The sequence below is a fragment of the Corvus kubaryi genome, unplaced genomic scaffold, assembly GCF_017639235.1.
Source record: "Corvus kubaryi isolate FWS band 111438036 unplaced genomic scaffold, C.kubaryi_AGA036_p1.0 split3-73, whole genome shotgun sequence".
Taxonomy (NCBI): Eukaryota; Metazoa; Chordata; class Aves; order Passeriformes; family Corvidae; genus Corvus; species Corvus kubaryi.
This window is the reverse complement of record NW_024582091.1, coordinates 13103089-13110034: the sequence shown is the minus strand read 5'-3', so window position 1 is coordinate 13110034 and position 6946 is coordinate 13103089. Positions and strand designations below refer to the sequence as shown.

General features: G+C 40.2%; 1 long non-coding RNA gene across 1 annotated transcript; it reads right to left on the bottom strand.

Moving 5' to 3' along the window:
- Positions 1 to 467: 467 nt before the first annotated feature.
- Positions 468 to 6931, bottom strand: LOC121659302. The gene is made up of 4 exons (XR_006014263.1): positions 6801 to 6931; positions 6504 to 6697; positions 5159 to 5239; positions 468 to 3487 (listed from the first exon to the last, which is right to left on the bottom strand). It is a non-coding gene; the product is annotated as an uncharacterized LOC121659302 (long non-coding RNA).
- Between the last annotated feature and the right edge of the window lie 15 nt (positions 6932 to 6946).

Here is a 6946-nt window from a genome sequence, read left to right as displayed (position 1 = left end):
TGCCTGCACACATATACAGGTTTTTTTGTTTGGGGTTTTTTTAATAGTGACAGAATTTCACCAACAAATGCTTTTTCAGCACAATGACTGTATACTGTTTACTATACAGAACCACACATTCCTGCAGTAATGGTTTTCATTGACGATTCTAAAGTAGCACTCTGGAAATTTATTTTTTTTTAAATAAGTGTTTAGAAGCTGCAATATATAAACTCCATTAAATTATCCATTATCTTTATTTCCTGAGTTTCCTTAACTGTTCCTTGAGTGCTATGACTGGACTGTGATAAATCAAGAAACGTAATTTATGACATAATTTCTGTCTGGTTGATATGTTTACTTACAGGTTAATATGTTTACTTACTACATTATCTAGCAGTTGATTTAGGATTTCCCGTTTAAATTACCTGGTCTATTTAGAGGCCTTATTTGACAGTGTTTCCCATTGCATTGTCTTTTTCTTCCTGTCAGCTGAATCAATCATTTATTAATATATTTATCATTAAGTACACACAAAAACTGATAAGCACAGTTAGCCCAGGAAAACATATGCAAGGAAAATGGAAACACTTACTATATATTTACAATACTTCCTTGCTACAAAATAGCCAGTAAACTAACCTCTACATCCCTAGTACAGCCTTACAAAAGACTGTTTCATATTTAACATCTGACAGCAGATTCTTACCCAGAAGCAGATGCAGCCTCAGTGTAAAGGAAAGAGAAATTTCATTGCTGCAAGCTCAGGAGCTCTGAGCCAGACCACTGCAGCTACAGTTTGTGTTCTTTTGCATTCTCTCTACTTTTTTAGTTTGAGGCAGATGAACTGATTGTAGAGAAAATCTAAGCAAAGACTGAAGAGAGCTAGTAATGGGGGATTGAGAGAAACTGCTGGTTTTGTTTAGCTGGTCCAGAATTTCAACAGAACAGTAGGAGCTCTGACTTGAGCTGTTCAAAGTGTCATTAAATTACAAGTTCAGAAACATTGTTCCTGTGTCGTAGCAGCATTTTGTCTTTAGTCAAGGTGGACTCCTCACATTTTCAATTAGGATGAACTTTATACAGTGTATAACCAAAAAAACCCCACAACTCCTTACATTTTAGGAACATAAATAAATGTACACCTACCACATTTAGAAATTTTTTTAACAACGATTAGATTTTAGCTGATCTAATTTGGCTTTTTCTAGTAATAGTCCCTACAGTTAAATTCTTACTATTGACAGCAGGGTTTAATGCTGTGGGACAGAAAATACTCAATAGATAATTTTTTTTTCTCATTGTATGTTAGCAGAGAACCTATCACTAACCTAAACTTGTCTTAAAATTTATTAATTTTAAAAAAACCTTTTCCCCTGTTTGTGTCAATCAGATATAGTATTTCAGAGAACTGTGATGGAAATGCTTCTCTAGACTATCAGAAAAATAATAATCTAGATTTATGAATCACTTTCTTATATTTATGTGCATTTTACAATTTCAAAGGGTGATTCAGAACCTTAGCAGGATGAACTGTGTCTTATAGCCACCCAACTCTCTCCATGAACAAAAGAGGATGCTCAGGGACGCTGGTTTCCTGTGTACACACAGCTAGTTCTGGCTGTAGCTAGGCTACCAGAAGAACACTTAGGGAACCCCTAGCTGCTCATTACCACCCCCACCATACATTTCCACCTCCCAGGTTCTGCCAGTGTAACTTGTCCGGTTGCTCCCCAACCAACCTGTGTTGAAATGAGCCAGGCCTACTCACTTTCGATGACAGGTCTTTGCAGGTGCATTTTGGTTTGCCCAAACTGAAATAGAGAGTGACTTTTTGAAAGACTGGTCCAGTAGAATTGAGGGCAGCAATTTTCAGAGCATTTTTATGGTCAGAGGGGTGGAGGGGTCCCCTGACCTAGCAAAACTGCCACTGAAATGGGGCAGCACTGCAGGTGCTTTCTTGTCTGACAGCAAGAAGGCAGGACAAGTGCTGTAGTCCAAGTACAGCCAGTTCTGGCAGAAGCTAAATGAGACCTACTGCCCCAGCTACAGATTACTGCCCTGCCTCATTAGCTGGAGCTTAGCATTTCCCCAAACCCCTCACTATATCTCTTATGCTCTTAGCCTCATTTTTAAAGTGGTTTGATTAATTAAATACCTCCAAATACTTGTGTTTCTAACCTAACCCACTTTGATAAGTAGTGAACTAGGGTGTGGCCACATAAATTGGTATATTGATAGACCTGACAGGGTTTCACCTGGTTTAGTGGTAGGTGAAGCAACACCTGAGACCTTTGTTAAAGCCTTCTGAAGAGCAGCCATGTCTTCCTCTGCCTGTTTGATGTAAACCCCAATGTAAAAACCACTTCAGGGTGCCTCTCTTTTCTAACTTTTTTAGCTACTTCATTCTAGAAGTACTTAGACATGCTAGGAATAAATGTGGAAACCAGTGTATTCCAAGTACATTCCCTGCATTTGTAAATCAAATATTAACATCACACTGGAAACATGAGTGTATACTTACAGGAAGGGCTAACATAGAACTAAAGACAGAGTTCTGAACATAAGGTTACTTCAAGTAGAATTACTTAACAGAAGGTTTAAGATGACAGAATCACTTCTCTGGAATTCCTGAGTCACTGAAATCAGACTCTTTAATTAATTCAAGGTTTACTACTTTCAATACTAATTTATCTCAAAAGGTGGAATCTTTCTTGGCCCGGCTTCCGTACGCAAGCAGAACAGGTCAGACCTTAAACAAGGAAGAGAAAAAACATCGTGATAATGTTATTTGTCTCAGCTTAGTGTTCATATTAGTATTTAGAATGCCTCGGCTGGTGGCGTTGCTGAAGCTGAGATAGATGAAGGCCTTTGCTCTTGCTTCAGCAAATCATGCCAAACAATGAGCTTGTACATAATTGGCCATAAGTTGCCTCGTGGAATTATGTAATAGAGTAAGAGAGTTTGAATGGCAGACAGCTGCCTTATTTGACAATGGGCTGGATAACCATGTGGTGTGCTTCTCACTTAACTTCAATATGCAATTGACTCTCCAGGATGTGTTTCTGCCATACTGCTGCATCAAGGCCTAGCAGACTTGTTAGTCACTGAACTCTCATTCTCTGATAAAATTCCATCTGAATGTAAAAAACCCACGTATTGTGAGGGTGGTCAGACACTGGAACAGGCAGCAAAGGGAGGCTGTGGAGATTCCATCCTTGAAGATATCCAGCTCTAAGCAACCTGCAGTATCTGACTCTGCTTTCAACAGAGGGTTGGACTAGACAATCTGCAGATGTTCCTTCCCACTTCAATCATTCTGTGACCTTAAAAGTTCTGTGTCTGTGATTTTGAATGTTAACAACTAATCGGCTGATCATAGCATGAAAAAGTCCAAAATAGTCCAAGTTCTCTGCTGTATATGTTGTTAGTCCGCTTCTACTCCAACCGTCATTGATCAGGCTTGTCTTGACTTGTATGGAAACCGTGTACACCAGAGGCTCGGTTTCTGCAAATAATCAGGAGAAAATAATGGCAAAAAAAAAAAAATCAGATTTCCAAATTTAACTGCCTAATATATGTGTGGAACAGACTGAACTTTTCTTGATTAGTATAGTAGAAAAATTGGCTTTATTTTCTGCTTTGTAGTAGCTAGCTAGTAAATATCTGTTTTCTGCTATTCCCTGTAGTATTTGTGCAGAGGACTATTGAATGAAAGTTCAAGAGGTTTGAAGTGTGGTTGTAGTCCTTTGAGGTGGTGGAGATGTCCCTGAAACAGTGATAGAAGCAGCTTTGCTGAGTACTACAACATGTTCCAAAAGCTTAATAACTTGAAAAACATCATAATAGTAGTGTGGAGTGCTTGAACATTTTTCTTATTTGAAGATAAAACATAAAGCTGTTCTGAAATTTATTTTAAATAGTTTATGGAAGTTTCTTCCTACCAATTGAACTGCATGACAGATTTCTTTTCAAAAAAAGCTGTCACAGGTTATTTTTGCTTAAAAATAACAATTCTGAAGTAACAGAAATTTCTACACAGCGCCAGACATTGATAATGATAATAATATATTTACCAGACTTCAGAGTGCCTATGTTTGAAAGAGTGGAACAAGAAGTGTGATGAGACTGCTTAGTTTGTATATCTGTAACCCCTTATCATCACCATTTGGAATTATTTGTGTACAGCTACATACTCATTTAAAGGAACTGATGACAGTAATGTGCCTTTTGACAGTTCCAAGGCTATATTTCAGGGTGGCTCTGTAGTGCAAGCAGCATCCCTTGGACACAAAATGTGATGTAGGGCTACATTACTTTCATCTGTGTCCCTCCTAAATGCTATAGAAAAGTGGTGGTGCATTACAGTTGCATCCCCTAATTACTTATAAATAGAAGCAGTTGTGAAGTTAAGCTATAAACTAATTTCTATGACAACCAAAAATATGGTCAAAACATGGCTTTTCTAGCATGGCCTACATCTGTGGTACAGAAGTTTTCACCGCATATTGGAAAGCAGCATTTTTGCCTTTTTGCTCTGAAAACCTACAGTGTTTCTCCTGTTAATATCAGAGCTTTTCAGACAAGAGTCATCTTTCAACACCAGCAGGTCAGGTATGATGGAAAAAGACAACAGCTGCAGAAAGAAAAAACCACCTGATAATTCCTGTGCTTTTTAACTGAAAGCTGTAGCAGCAGGCCAGCCAGCCTGAACATAAATTCTGTTACAGAGAAAGCATCACACAGACACAGAGGGATGAGTATATGGGTAGGAGAAAAACAACTTGCTGCTATTCTCAGGTTTCCAGGAATTTCACCTATAACCTGCCACTGTCCAGAGATCTGACAGGACTTGCAGTGACAGAAAGCAAACAGAATAAATTTCTATTGACACAGAAAATACTGAGGGAGTGAAGAAAGAGACCAACTGGGCTCTTCTACCCATCAGCAACTCTCCTGAATGATTTCACCCTGAGGTGCAATGTTTCCATTGAACCTGAATTTGGTTCAATTGAGGAAAAAAGGCATCTGCAAATAAGTTACCAGCTCTACCAGTTCTTTCTCTTGCTGTCTCACTGCTAAAATTTTGCATTTCCTTCATACTGCTCATTAGTTGTAGATAACTATAAATTGTCAACAGGATTGCTTCTCCCTTTCCCATAAATCCAGGGAAAATTACCTCTTCAAGTTTACTGGACTTCCTCTCTGCCTGTTACCAGGCTCCTACTGCTCTCATGGAATTGTTGTTGCTGTCTTCTAGCTGCAAATTTAAAGCAACTGGAGTGAGTGTGGAAATAGGGTGGGGGACAGTTTTAGAATTGAGCTTATGCATATGCAGGGAAAGAACCAGCAAAGGGTGCCTGGAAAGATGATGGAATCTGTGTTTGCAGAGATATTCTGAACTTGACAAAGTCTTCAGCTGCCTGCTCTAACTGAGCGGAGGGTTTTATCTGATGACCTCCTGAGACTCCTCTCAACCTGAATTATCCTGCAAGTCTAAAAGTAGGGAGAAAAGATGGAAGAGGAATATAACCAAATGAGGAAGGTAGCCACAGAACTAATCAAAAATTCTAATTCCCCCCACCCAAGTTATTTTGATTTGGAATGAGATGTGGGATTAATCCAAACTTTTTGGATGGCGTAGGAATAAAGCACTGCACTTGTGCACAATTCTCTTGTGGATGACATTTAATCTATATTAACAGAGGCCTAGCTCTGTTTTCTCTTTCTGAATGGATGGTCCACAGTGAAGCTGTAGGGGGTTGCTTGCATCATCCATTAAAGACACCTGGGGAAAATGCTGGCAAACAGGTGGGAAAAGAAACAGGGAAAAGTTAAGTTACAGAGTAATTCCAACCTGTTTCTTTCCGATGTTACTCAGTACTGAGGCAATACACTATATAAGGTGGGCCTGAATCTCTGATTAACACAGGCATCTCCTGCTAAAGGCCATGTTTCCAGTCTTACCATGTGGAACTATACCACTCTGTACAAACTATTTAAATATACATGAATAGCATGTAAACTCTATAGCGGGTGTGACTCCCTAATTTGGTGGTTTACACATGTAACTGGGAGCAAACCCAGCTGAGTTCCTGCCCTGGTGAATTATTAGTACAAATTAGTTAATTAGTACAAATTGTTCAAGCTAAACAAAGCTGTTGAAACTGTATCAACAGTAGAATCTAACCTCTCCTGCTTCAGAGATACTGTAGTTTGTTGTCAAAATAACGTTGTGGTAGAACAAGAGGTATGAGTTCAAATGCCCCCAGGTAAAGAGGGAAAATGAGGCCTATAGCTGCCACAGGGATGTGTGCAGCCTAACTACAGCTCTTGGCCAAAAGGCAGGCGGCCAACCAGTTGGAAAACCTTTGGTTTTTGTTCTGCTTCTTCTGCAGGTACTTGAGAGGAATAGCTTAGTTTCAAACTGTTGACAAGTCAATCACTTTTATTTTTCTCATTAAAACTAAAAGAAAAAAAAAAAAGGTAGGTGGTATTTGATCGTCAAATGAAGAATTGATTACCCCAACTTGTAATGAAGTGTTTCTCTCAGCGGCACTAGTTTATCTTGCTAGTGATTTATCAGGGCCACGTAATGCTTGCATTTGGAGGATGAATGGATTTACACGGCAAAACAACCCCCCGGGCTGAAAAAGGGAGAACAGTAGCGATGGAGAAAGACTGCGGCGGATTTCAGTCGAGGAGGGGAAACTAGAACCTAGTGAAAGGAAAAAACGAAGGTAAATTTAAACAGCCTGAAATAACGCACCTGTACGAGGACCACTGCAGGGGTTTGTGAGCGGATGCTGTTCGCCGCTCACCGCACGCAACTTGCCCGACGCGCCCAGACCTCCGGTTCGCCTTCCCGACGGCTGATGGAGAATCCCGGGCCCGTGATTAGCCGCTGCCGCCGGGGCGGGGGGCGCGGCGCCGCCGGGGAGCCAATCGGGAGCTGCGGCCGCCCCGC